The sequence below is a fragment of the Pezoporus wallicus genome, unplaced genomic scaffold, assembly GCF_028554395.1.
Source record: "Pezoporus wallicus isolate ANWC-B61680 ecotype Strahan unplaced genomic scaffold, APGP_CSIRO_Pwel_v1 scaffold_2584, whole genome shotgun sequence".
Classification (NCBI taxonomy): Eukaryota; Metazoa; Chordata; class Aves; order Psittaciformes; family Psittacidae; genus Pezoporus; species Pezoporus wallicus.
In genome coordinates, this window is record NW_026642851.1 from 1,157,990 (window position 1) to 1,169,520 (window position 11,531).

General features: G+C 38.5%; 1 long non-coding RNA gene across 1 annotated transcript in view; it reads left to right on the plus strand.

Moving 5' to 3' along the window:
- The window catches only part of LOC130611676 (uncharacterized), a 37,879-nt gene extending 28,590 nt beyond the window's left edge, over positions 1–9,289 (plus strand). Inside the window, exon 3 of the long non-coding RNA XR_008975281.1 lies at positions 8,885–9,289. This is a non-coding gene — a long non-coding RNA (uncharacterized LOC130611676). The remainder of the gene's footprint in view (positions 1–8,884) is intronic.
- The last annotated feature ends 2,242 nt before the right edge of the window (positions 9,290–11,531 follow it).

Consider the following 11,531-nt stretch of genomic DNA (forward strand, 5'->3'; position numbering starts at 1 on the left):
TTCACTTCCCACATTGGTTTCACCAAACCTGAACCTCTTGTCCTGCAGAACACCACTATTTTTTTTCAGTCTCAATCCTGAGGGCTGGTTTAAGCTTCAGGAGAGTTTCTTTCAGTGAAAAATGGCTAGTGTCAGTGGTGCTGTCTTGTTAAAGCATTTCGTATTTGTATTAATATCTGTAATGTGGCTTTTGATTAATTACAGCAAGTTTTAATTTATTACAACGTACTTAGCTTTCACAGGACAGTGTGGGTTTGTCTGTAGGCTTCCCTTTAGCCTGTTTTGTTACCTATAATATTCATTCTTTTGACACAGATGGTCACAAACCAGAGCTTGTTCTGGTTAGCAAGGTAAACCATTGATGGAGTTAGGACTTTCTTGGATGTGGTTCTATGTATTTACAAAGAACATGCAAGCTCCCTTTTCTCTGACTGCAGATGCATTCTAACCTCCAAAGACAGTATCTTTGCTTATGGCATCACATTTATTTTTGTTCAGTACCCCCAGTAAGCTATCCCTTTAGGCATAGGTTCCTTTTAGCTGCTGTGGTTTAGAACTGATTTCTGTGTCAGCCAGCTTGTTTTCTTGTACATGCATGCACACAAATACACCCTTACTCAAAACAATAACCAGCAGTACCATCTGCCCACATTATTAAGGATTTAGTGTGTACTTTTGCCTTGTCTTAGAAACCTGTATTACATCATCAAAGAACTTACTTGGCTCTGTTATCTCAAATGGAGGGTGGTGGTTACTTTCGTCACCTTCAATGACTCTTCTCCCAGTCTTCAACAATAATGCATCATGTTCACCCTGCTTTTGCCCTTACAGGGTTTTCTACTTGCTTATCTTTCATTTATCTCTGTATTGCTTTATTTGATATTAAAATACAGAATGAAGGTGCTGGGGCTAGATTCCTCTCCCACTGACACAGTTCCGCCATCTTCTGTATCCACAGATACTAGACTACTAGACTAGACATACTACCTGACGCACATATAAATGAAAGAACAGATAGAACCACCTTGTTTTTTCGTTACTTTTGTCAACTCCTGCTATTTTTTGTAGTCTTTTTTTTTTTTTTCTTTTTTCTGTTTCTCTGATACCTCAGCTTTTTTCAGTTGACTTTTAATGAGAACTGGAAACTTTAAGCAGCACTAAGGAAGAAGACAGAGCTATCTAAGGACTGCAAGGAGATTACATCTAAATTAAGAGAATAGAGGTTAAGGCCAGGTTTTTATCTGTCAAACAATCATCTCTGGAATTAGGCAAATAATGCTCTCACAGTTAAGAAGATATTAACTGCTAAAGCTTTTAGATGCTCCCCTTGTCAAACAACAGCCGATGGCCAACAGCCATGCTGACAGGGATTCACTTATGTCATAGATTTTCTCTCGGGAGAAATACAAAGAAACATATGGGTCAGCATGACCCACCCCTTCATTACAACTGTGGAAAATGCAGTTTTTTTACAACAGAATAACATCTCTGTGATACCTTGGTTGTCAAAAACCACAATTATAGTCATTGTTTATGCATTAGGGAAACCTCATCCTAAATCTGGCACCATATGGGGGTGAAAAGAGCAGCTGCTGACATTTCAGGATAATCATTATGATCTAGCTGCAGATATGACTCAGCATGATGAGCCTGACAACAAGGGGAAAAAAAGCAAAGCAGCATGGGCAAGTTTCAAATGTCCCTTTAAGGCACTAGCCCAAATGCATTTTCAAGGCGAGAGACTTTCAACACACAGAGTGAGACAGCTCCTTACAAGCTCCACATGGAAAGACTGGACAGGACTCCAGACCAACATAACCAAAAGAGTTGTTGATGTTTGTGTGTGTTGCAATCCAAGGGAGAATAATAATTAATAACTGCCTGGCAAGAGTTTTGGAATATTGTTTTTCCCCTCATTTTTGTGAATAATGAAATTATGCCAAGCAAAACTATGCAAGCAGCCCCACCTCCCTGTTTTCAACCCCTCTCTGAAGCACTAGCTCATCATTTTTCAGTGAGTTTGGAGATCGACTTATCTTTCTGATCAGAAAATAACACAGATATTTGGTTGCTTCTGTGGTATTACTGAGCATCCCTGAATTCTTACAACATGCCACTACCTTCTCCACTTTCAATGTACCCACTTCTTTCCTATGTTGTTTGCAGAAAAAATCACTGTTGATGAGCTTCTGAATGTTTTACTCTCTGGACCTCTTTTTACCCCCTCTGTTCTTGGAGTGTTGATTTCCCAAGGCAAGGATGCTCTTTTTCTGCATACATCTGAAACATGGGTATGTTTTCACTGTCATGGGTGTGTCATTGTGACAGAAAGACACTGCTCAGAACTTCAGGAAAATACTAGACTTGCTACATATGAAGTTATGGTGCATTAGATCTGGCAACAAATATTAGTGGTCTTTATGCCGTTAATATGTACTTGACATATCTTGTGCCAATCTCAGCCTTTTGGCCTGAAAGATTGTGTCATTTTTAAGGAAAAATCATGTACTCTAACCTCTGACTTGCTGAGAGGCATGTCCATTAGAAAATCAATCTTCAAGAAATCTTCAGAAAATGCTCATTTTGGCAATGGATGAGGAGGTTCAAGTAGTGCCTGTCTCAAGGCTGAGGTTCGCTCATGCTTTCCTCACAGGGCTGTTTGCATCACCTGTTCATCTTGTGCTGGGCCCATGCCTGAATTAGGGTGGATGCAACTCCTGGTTTATAATGGTATAGAGGCCACAGGGCCTTGGGCAAAAATGATGCTAAGACCAAGCTTCTGGCCACCTTTTTGCCAATTTAGCAGTTTGCAGTTCATTGCTTCCCTGTGACTGAGGGCGGCAGTGAACGATGTGACAGCAAATTGTGCCTAATGGTTGGATAAGTTATTCTGGCCTTTGGAAGCTGGCCTTTAGGCTAAAGGTTGGGCATTTCTCTTTCATAAAAAGAAAAAGAAAAAAGTATGTAGAGAATCAATAGAATAATAAATTGAGCTCCCTCCCCATTGATTTGTAGGTAGATGCTAAGGTTTTCAAAGCACCGCAGGAAATTTAGATGTGTGTCACTACCTTTTTTGCCCTGTTTTAAAAGAAAGTCTCTATCGTTTTGGCTATTTTTGAAGATTCTTTCAGAGCTCAAATATTCTGTATATCAATTCTCATATACATGTTTGGAGTGCAGCTCCCCAAATTCCTGTCATGCCAATTCAAGAAGATAATGTTTACCAGCTAATAAATATATTTAAATAATTTTCCTGCCTACTTTTTGCTGTGCAGGAGGGAAATGAAGCTAAAGAGTCTATGACCTGTGCTCTTATAGCAGACAACTGAATATTTATGTGTTTATAATGGATATATGTTCAAGGTTCAGCATTGCTATCTGTTCCTATTATTACTGTTGTGCTATCATCATTATTATTTTGCACTGTGGTATAGATACCACTAAAGATCAAAGTCCTTTTGTATTAGACTCTGCATGAAGAAAGTGAGAGGCCCTGCTCCCGTGCTGATCACCTCTGCTCATGCTTCAGCTGCACAAGCATTTCACTTATGAAGTAGCCTCTAAATGTATAGTGTTGGTCATCAAGGATGGAAGGTACATATCAGCTGAAGCTCTGTCATACTGTTCACCAAGTTCTTCAGATGGTATGGCTATGGCTACATCTGTATTTGTGTGATTTGGCTTTATTGATCAATGTTGATCACTCTACTGGTGGCTCTTTGATGACTTGGACATTTTGACTAATGTATTCTTGCACAATGCTGAGATCCCGTCTCTGTAAAGTCTAACTATCACATGACTTGCTGTTCTGGAGAGAGTTCTCTGCACTTCATGACAACTGATTGGTACTGAAAAGTTTAGGGCTATATGGATATGGAGGGGTTTCATCCTGTGTGGTGTACTGGAATGAGCTGATGCCTCAATGTTCTTCTGGAGAACTGTGATGCTAACACTTTTGGTGCATAATTACAACAAATGTAATAATTCTTGCAGAGAAGTAATATGTGAGTCTAATTTAACATGGATAATTCTGCTACATAATTCCTCTCTTATTACTATTTAAAAATTAATATATGCCCTTCACAGTAAGATGGCATCCATCATGCAGTCAAAGGAAAGGCCATTTAGATAAAGTTGTGGCATACATTGTAGAACTGTTAACTAGGGACAGAAACACATTTATGGCTGAGGTGTCAAGAATAACTGCTGAGTTGCATTGTCTGTTCAGGAGTTTTATTGATTCATATTTTTCATATTTTTAGTGTGATCTTTTATAAAGAATCAGGAAAATTACAAGGCATTGTTTAACCCTCCCATATATTTATAACACAGGCAAGATCTAGCATTATGGCTGGATAACATGCTCTGTCAGACCTGTGAGACTGATGTGAATAACACGTAAGATTTTTGCTCACCTTCAACAACACCGCCAAAACTGATGCAGTGTCTTAACTAAACCTTCTTTCTCAATGTGCTATTGACTCCGCAGTCTACAGTGGAGAGCTGTGTTCATAGCAGCCACAGTTAGAAGAGACAGCTGTTTTTCCAGCTGCAGTGTTGCAACCCTGATTTAGATGCCAAAGCAGAAAAAGTTGTTTTTTTAAACCAACAATGGTAGCAAAAACTGTCCTTCTAACAAATATATGGTATTATTCCTCAATTCATTTTTAAGGCATTATGTTTCTCTTCCTACGTAACAGTATACAGAAGGAAACAATAAAACTTGCATCACAGATCTGGAGAGTAGTTTTTGGGCTGTGTCCTCATGCTGGTCTAGAGGAAAATAAGGAGCAGGAGGCTAAGCCAAGAACATGTGTGGAGACTGGCACCATGAGAATACTCCAAATTCCTGGTCCGATCCCCTCTGCTTTTTGTATGCCCATTCTAGGCAATGTGACAATGTGTTTGCTTACTGGTTATATCACCACTGGAGACAGAATGTCCTCAGGGGTTCCTCCAATGGGAGGATGATTTGTTGGTTTAGCAATCATTAACTCATCCCTATTTTTTTTAACACAAATTAAAGTCGGCAGTAGAGTAGGCTCATGCTGCTCAGTGGCAGCTCCTTGGCAGCTCCTTATGCTCTCTGGTTATGTCCCCTATGCCAGTCAACACATGGAACTTCAGCCATTGTTTGGAGTTCTTCAGCTGGCTTGTAATCAGACATATTTTCCCAGAGATGTACTGGCAGGTAACTGAAAGACGTCGCAGAAAACACGTAGGATTTTCATTGAAACCACTAATGTATATATTAGCAAAGTTATTTACAATTGGAAGTGAGAAGCTGGACACCATGTACTCATGTGTTTTATCATCTACTAAAACAAGAATTTTAGGTTACCGAGCAGTTGGAACAAGGGTATTTAGGTACATGGAAATAATTTCAGTTTAGGACGAAGTCAGTACTCTCCACTGATTTCTGAGACATTGATGGGAAAGTATTTGTAGCATTCAGAAGGCTGCTGGCGGCATCAATCAAAACCTATTATATGACAAGTTATTTGCCTGGAGATCTGCTGTATTAAGATGCCATGTGGTTGGAATCAGATAATTTTAATTGTTATCATATGTAATTGTCAGCCACATAATCGTGTCTGACCAATCTTTAACAGTGTTTGTTTTTCAGACTTCTTTCCTGAGGCCCGAGCTCTTTGTAGATTACTTCAGTGGTCTTTTCAATATCAAAAGAAAAACTAGTTTTCAGAGGCTGGATATCGCAGTGATCCTACATCTGAACAATAGAGTGTCTGATGTTAAACCAACATTGTAATCTGACTTTCCCAAAAATTTCAGAGCTCATTACAAAATGCTATTTAGCTGTAAAAGCAGAAATGGAACCTTTTGTTCAAAACATGCAAAAGCAAACAGACAGATTCTGCTTTTAGTCACATTGTTTTGAATGGATTTACTCTCTGTTTTTGATAATGTATCTGGCTCAGCAAGTTTCTGGAAGATATAATATGCTGCAAAATGGGAGAAGCAGGGGAAGGATGCTAAAGTTATTAGTTATTATTATTTGATAGAAGCTGAAAGTATCAGAAGATATACTGTGGTTCTAATTGTTTCAAAAATAACACTAAGGCACACACGTGGTTCAAAGCATATGCAGTGACAGTATTTTCATGATTAGTCTGTTAATACTTACTAAAATGAGTTCTGTTTCTTCACTGCATTTTACTTCAGGTTTGTATCTAACAAATAAGGGCTGTTCTCTCCAGCAACTTCTAGTGCTGCAAGACAAGTTGTACTGTAGAATTTACTTCATAATGTTTGATAGAGTTTTTCTTTCATAATATCCCTTAAGGTAAGATTAAACAATGATAATCCACCTCCTTAGAAGATGGTTCTTAATAAGCAATTTTCTTAATGAGGCATACCACAGGCAGATGAGGAAATGTTGGCTTTGGTAAATTTGCATACATTTATACTCAAAATATGATCAGTTTGTCTGCTTATACATCTTCACACTATCTCCAGTCATTCTTACGTTAAACAAAAACCTCTAGTTTTAGTTAAAGCATGTCTTCCTCGTGGCCTTAAGAGATCATAAAATGTATCTGGGATATCCTTGGAAAGTTTTCTCCAGCAGATAAGCATCTTTATTGTTAAAAAGGCACCTTACTTTCAATCTGTCTGGCTTAAGTTTCCAGCCCATGGTTCTCCTGCTAGATGGAAGAGTCCTTTCTTACTTGGAATTTGCATCCTGTGAATTACTTATGTGTACAGTTCACCTCTTTCCATCTGCCTTCAGATTAACTAAGCAGATGGAACTGTTTAACTTTTAGTTTTTGGTTGGTTTGTTTGTTTGCTTACTGAAAGGAATATCTTTGTGATTCTTTCCTGTACCATTCCCAATTTCTGATTGACTGCCTAGCCTTCGGCTTTGTATATCACTCTGCCAAACTCAAGTCATCCACAGATTGTACTTAGGGATATGTTTACATGACCATTGGTGAAATTGCTAAAGAATATTGAGCCTTATATAGAACTCAAGGGAACATCAAGAACATTCATTCAATTGTAAATCCCCGCTGATGCCTAGTTTTTTGAGATCTGTCAGTCAGTTTTTAACCTGTTTGATACATGTTTTGCTGCTAAAATCATAATAGTATGTCAATTTCTGTGGATATTAATTTAACCTTACCTTCCTCCTGGTTCCTTCTCTTCTGTACTATTGCAGTAGCTGAGTGCCTTCCACACAGAAATAAATACTGTTAAAGAATTCACATTGAAGAGACTTCATAGTATATCTGGCACTTCTCCTACATCAGGATTTAACAGCAAATAATTTATTTGGCTGTTGTGCACATTTTGAAACTGGTTGAATACCTACTTGACTAAGCTGATATCAATAGAGTATCTGGCGGTGTAAAAGCTTAACCGCATACATTAATTGCAAGTTACCTTCCAGTCTTCACTTTGATTTGAACAAAATATTATAGTATACATCCAGAAAGTATAAAAAGAAAAGCCATTAATGACATACACAAAGACAATATTGCGTTTGATTTTGTGGTTCCAAATTTCAAAACATGACGAGTTTAGTTTCTCATCCTAAAAGGGATCCATTGTAAGTGCTAAAACCGGCATATGTACTATTGAAATCAGGAACCTATGTCGTTGGTATTCTTCAAGTTACATAATTGAATAAGACGTGCGTAACCAATTTAACTATAATGCAATGACAAGGAAATTAGCTTCTACAAGTTTTGGCTATTCAGTATGTTTAATGTACCTCGAGCCCCCAAATACATGTATTTATTACCAAACCCTGTGGATAAACAGAAGTAAATCGGCCCTGAGAAAACCTGCTGATAATAATATTCCATAGTTGGCATTCAAAGACATTGTTTTTAGTGCAACTGCTGTAGAGCATTTGTACCTACAGTCTGAAAGACATTAAATAGGAGACTAAGTAATGCAAAAAATTCAGTCCTGTAGTTAATAAATATTAACAATAACAGCACGTATAACATAAATATGCCTAAATGCAGTGTAACTAATATGTAATTAGTATATCAGTGTTAGGTAAATGCAAAAGGAGCTGAGAAGAGTTAGACATAGACAAGGTAAAGGTCCGTGTATCTCCATGGCCTTCCTGAAACTGTCGCAGGTTTTCTGACCTCCACATTTTGCGGAGAAGGTGAGGAATCCTTATGGCGTCTCCAAGAGCAAGACTTATTTATTTGCATCAGGTTGGATTTGCTGGACAAGGAGAGGAGGACTTTTTAATTTATTTTTTAACATGCATATCTTTAGCAGCTCCTCTCTAGTCACCCCTCTGAAGGAGACACTGAAATACATAAGTTCATCCAAAATAACGAGGTGCATTAGGACAAAGTCTAGGAAAAATGGTGCTTTAGTGTAGAAGGAATTTCGGTTGTGGACAAGCTTCTTAATTCTGCCCAATAAGAAATTCTTTTCTGACTGCAGCAACCTCAAAAACAGACATCAGGCAGATCAAATGACTCCTGAACTTTGGGGGGCATTGGTGCTCTTTAGCTCTGAAAATAAGTAGACAGACTGTTGCACTAACTTGGGATATTGACTATGAATCACACAGTGGCTCTTGATAATTGTCTTCTAGATCATTAGTATGAAAGGGGATTCCTACACCAGAAACACTTCACCTCCCTCAAATAGTACTAAAAAAGTCCAGCAGTGCAAACAAGTAGTTGGCTAAATTCAGTGTTCACATACATGTGCCATTTAGCATTTGTAATCAGTGAGAAGCTTCTGTATACACCCCAGGGCAAAACCTGGCTCATCATATGTAACACTTTAACATTAATTTAGGATGATTAACGACCAAGTCAGTAGCTGTGTAATATTTGTGAATTCTATTCTACCACTGCTTAACTTTATATTATTTTTAAATTTACAGCTGCCATGGAAAATGACCAGAAATCTACAATCTGAGAAAACTCATCCATCATCTTCAGGCAGTCTTCCAATCTGTTAACTTTAGCTGCTACTAATAAGTGTCTGAGTCCAGGAAAAGCAATTATTACGATGTTTCACAGAATAGCTTCCAGATAGCATATGATGTAAACTGCTCTTGGGCAACATTTCTTCTAAGGAAGGAGACTTTTTTTCTTCAGTAAGCAACTTCACCAATGCGAGTGTGATAAAAACAGAGGTAAAGAGGAAGAGCTGTTGAAAATTGGGTTTGACTGTAGCTGCTGTGGCCATTTACACCTTCCAAAGACTTGGGTCACAATGCTTTGTAAAGCCCTTGTTACAGGTTCAATCAGCGTGCAGACTTTTTCAGTAGGTATTTCAGAGTGTATTCAGAAAGATATTCAGACATATTCGGGTATATTCAGAGAGATATTACATGTGATCGAGATGTTACCACTAACATGTCACATTACACAGGCCAAATCAGGCATCCTGTTTGACTGCCAGTTCACATCCAGCAAGCGATATTTCACCTACTGTCTAACACACATAGCCAGCAATGCAGAACAAGCCCAAACTCAGTGCATTGTCATCTTTATTTTTTATTATTGCTGTTTCGAGGCCCATAATAAAAGCGCAGCATCACTGTAGGCTGCGATCAGTGCCCTGATCTGTATGCTTGCATGTGTCAATCACTTGCATTTTTTTCAGTGGTATGCCACCACCACATGTGGACATGGTGCAGTGGCAGAGTGACCTGACACTGGTGAGCGTTGCTGTTAAGGTGTTGGCTGGCCTGGAAAGATGGAAGCCTCTCCAAGCTAACAATGGACTACTGTTAAGTGACTTAGGTGGATATCCTGCAGATGTGGACAGGCCAGTGGATGAACTCAACTGAGCTCCAAATACAGAGCTGCTTCTTAGAGAAGGAGAAACCAAAAGAGAAGAGGGTCAAAGGAGCAGTGTATGTTTTATCTAGGACTACCTTCCCTGCAGCCTGATTTCTGTAACAGGGACCTCTGGTGAGAGACTGGGGAGGAGAAGCTGGCAACTCATCTGTGACAACAAACATACATCAGTAAAGCTCTACTTTAGGATCTTAGAGCCAATGCATTTAGGATCAGTCAGACAATCATATGGTGGCATCTTACCAAACTTCTCTGATAGTTTTGGGCACTGGCTAATATCACACCTCTTTATTGAAAGTTGCTCACTACTAGTTCCTTGCTGTTCTTCACAAATCCTTGTAAGCAGAAGTTAGCTCATGAGTAACTTTGGAATCAATTCAGTCTGCCCCACTAGACTCCTTGATCTTGATGGCTGTTGTTAGCAGGTGACATTCAGCATGCTTCCAGACACCCATCTACCTCATCAGACTGAATGACTTGTCTTTTCAATTCCACTTCTGTAGCATATTATAGATCGTCTTGACGTGTTTGGATTTTTGATTGCAGACTTGCTTTCTGATCCTTGAAGAATTTGACACTAAGAGGAAAGCATGGTTTGGATTCCTTCTGAACATTTCAGATTAATGTGCTAGATCTTTCTTCATAATATGCAAACAAAATCCAGATACCCATTTACCTCCCAAGCAAAATTTTGGTCTTCAGTATTATCATTGTTTGGTAGGAGAAATGAGAACAACAGGACCATGGTACACATGTAATCTTTGTCTGGCTTAAAAGCAGCTATTCAGTATATCAAGGTGTTTGCTTTAAATCATCAAAGCTGTTTTGGCCAGCAGATGTGCATCCATACAAACATATATATATATATTCTTAAAATACATGTAGGCATCCAGCCTAGCACATATATGTCTCTGTGTGTGTGTGTTTTCCTTATATATATTACTTGGTTATATCTTGTACGTTAATTCTTCCAAATAAATATGTAAAAGTCCTTCTTACATATACATACACATACATATATACATGTTCCTCCTCAGTATGGCCTCTTGCCTCTAATTGTTGAAGACTGATAGATGCAATTGGGGTTTGATTTCTAATAAGAGGGTAAGACACTTTGCTGAAAGGTCAGCAATTGCTGTTTGGGTATTGTTGGCTCCCTGGACACCTTGCAAATAAGTGCCTGGAAAGGCTAATCTTGCATAAAGCTTGTGAGCTGATAGGAGTTTGGCTACAGGAAGGTCTCTGCTCTGTGCAGGTCATAGGCAGTTTAAAATACTCATCGCCTTAGTTACATGTCCTTTGTTCTCCTGGGCAGTAGTTCTGCTATTGTGAGATGGAAGATGTTAAAACTAACTATTTTCCCTGGTACAGGGGGAATGAGAAATGCTGCCTTACCAGGGGTTTTTTTTTTTGCTTCATGTGAATTGGTTTTGGGCATAAGTGATGTAATGTATTAAAATGTAATAATGAAATTGTGAGCAGGAAACATGCTTGATTCCCGACAGCATTATGCTACCTGTAATGTTGAGAAAGGTGAAAATAAAAATTGCATTTCCTATGTGACAGCTGCTCTGTAGAACTAACAGAAAGTCCAAGAATCATATGATTTCGAGGCTAGAAATTATTATAAGCCTAGTGAACTGAAAAAGTGCTACTTCCTACTCCCTATTGTAGCAGAAGAGTCTTTAAATTTAATATGCAAATTAAGATGTGTATGAGCAA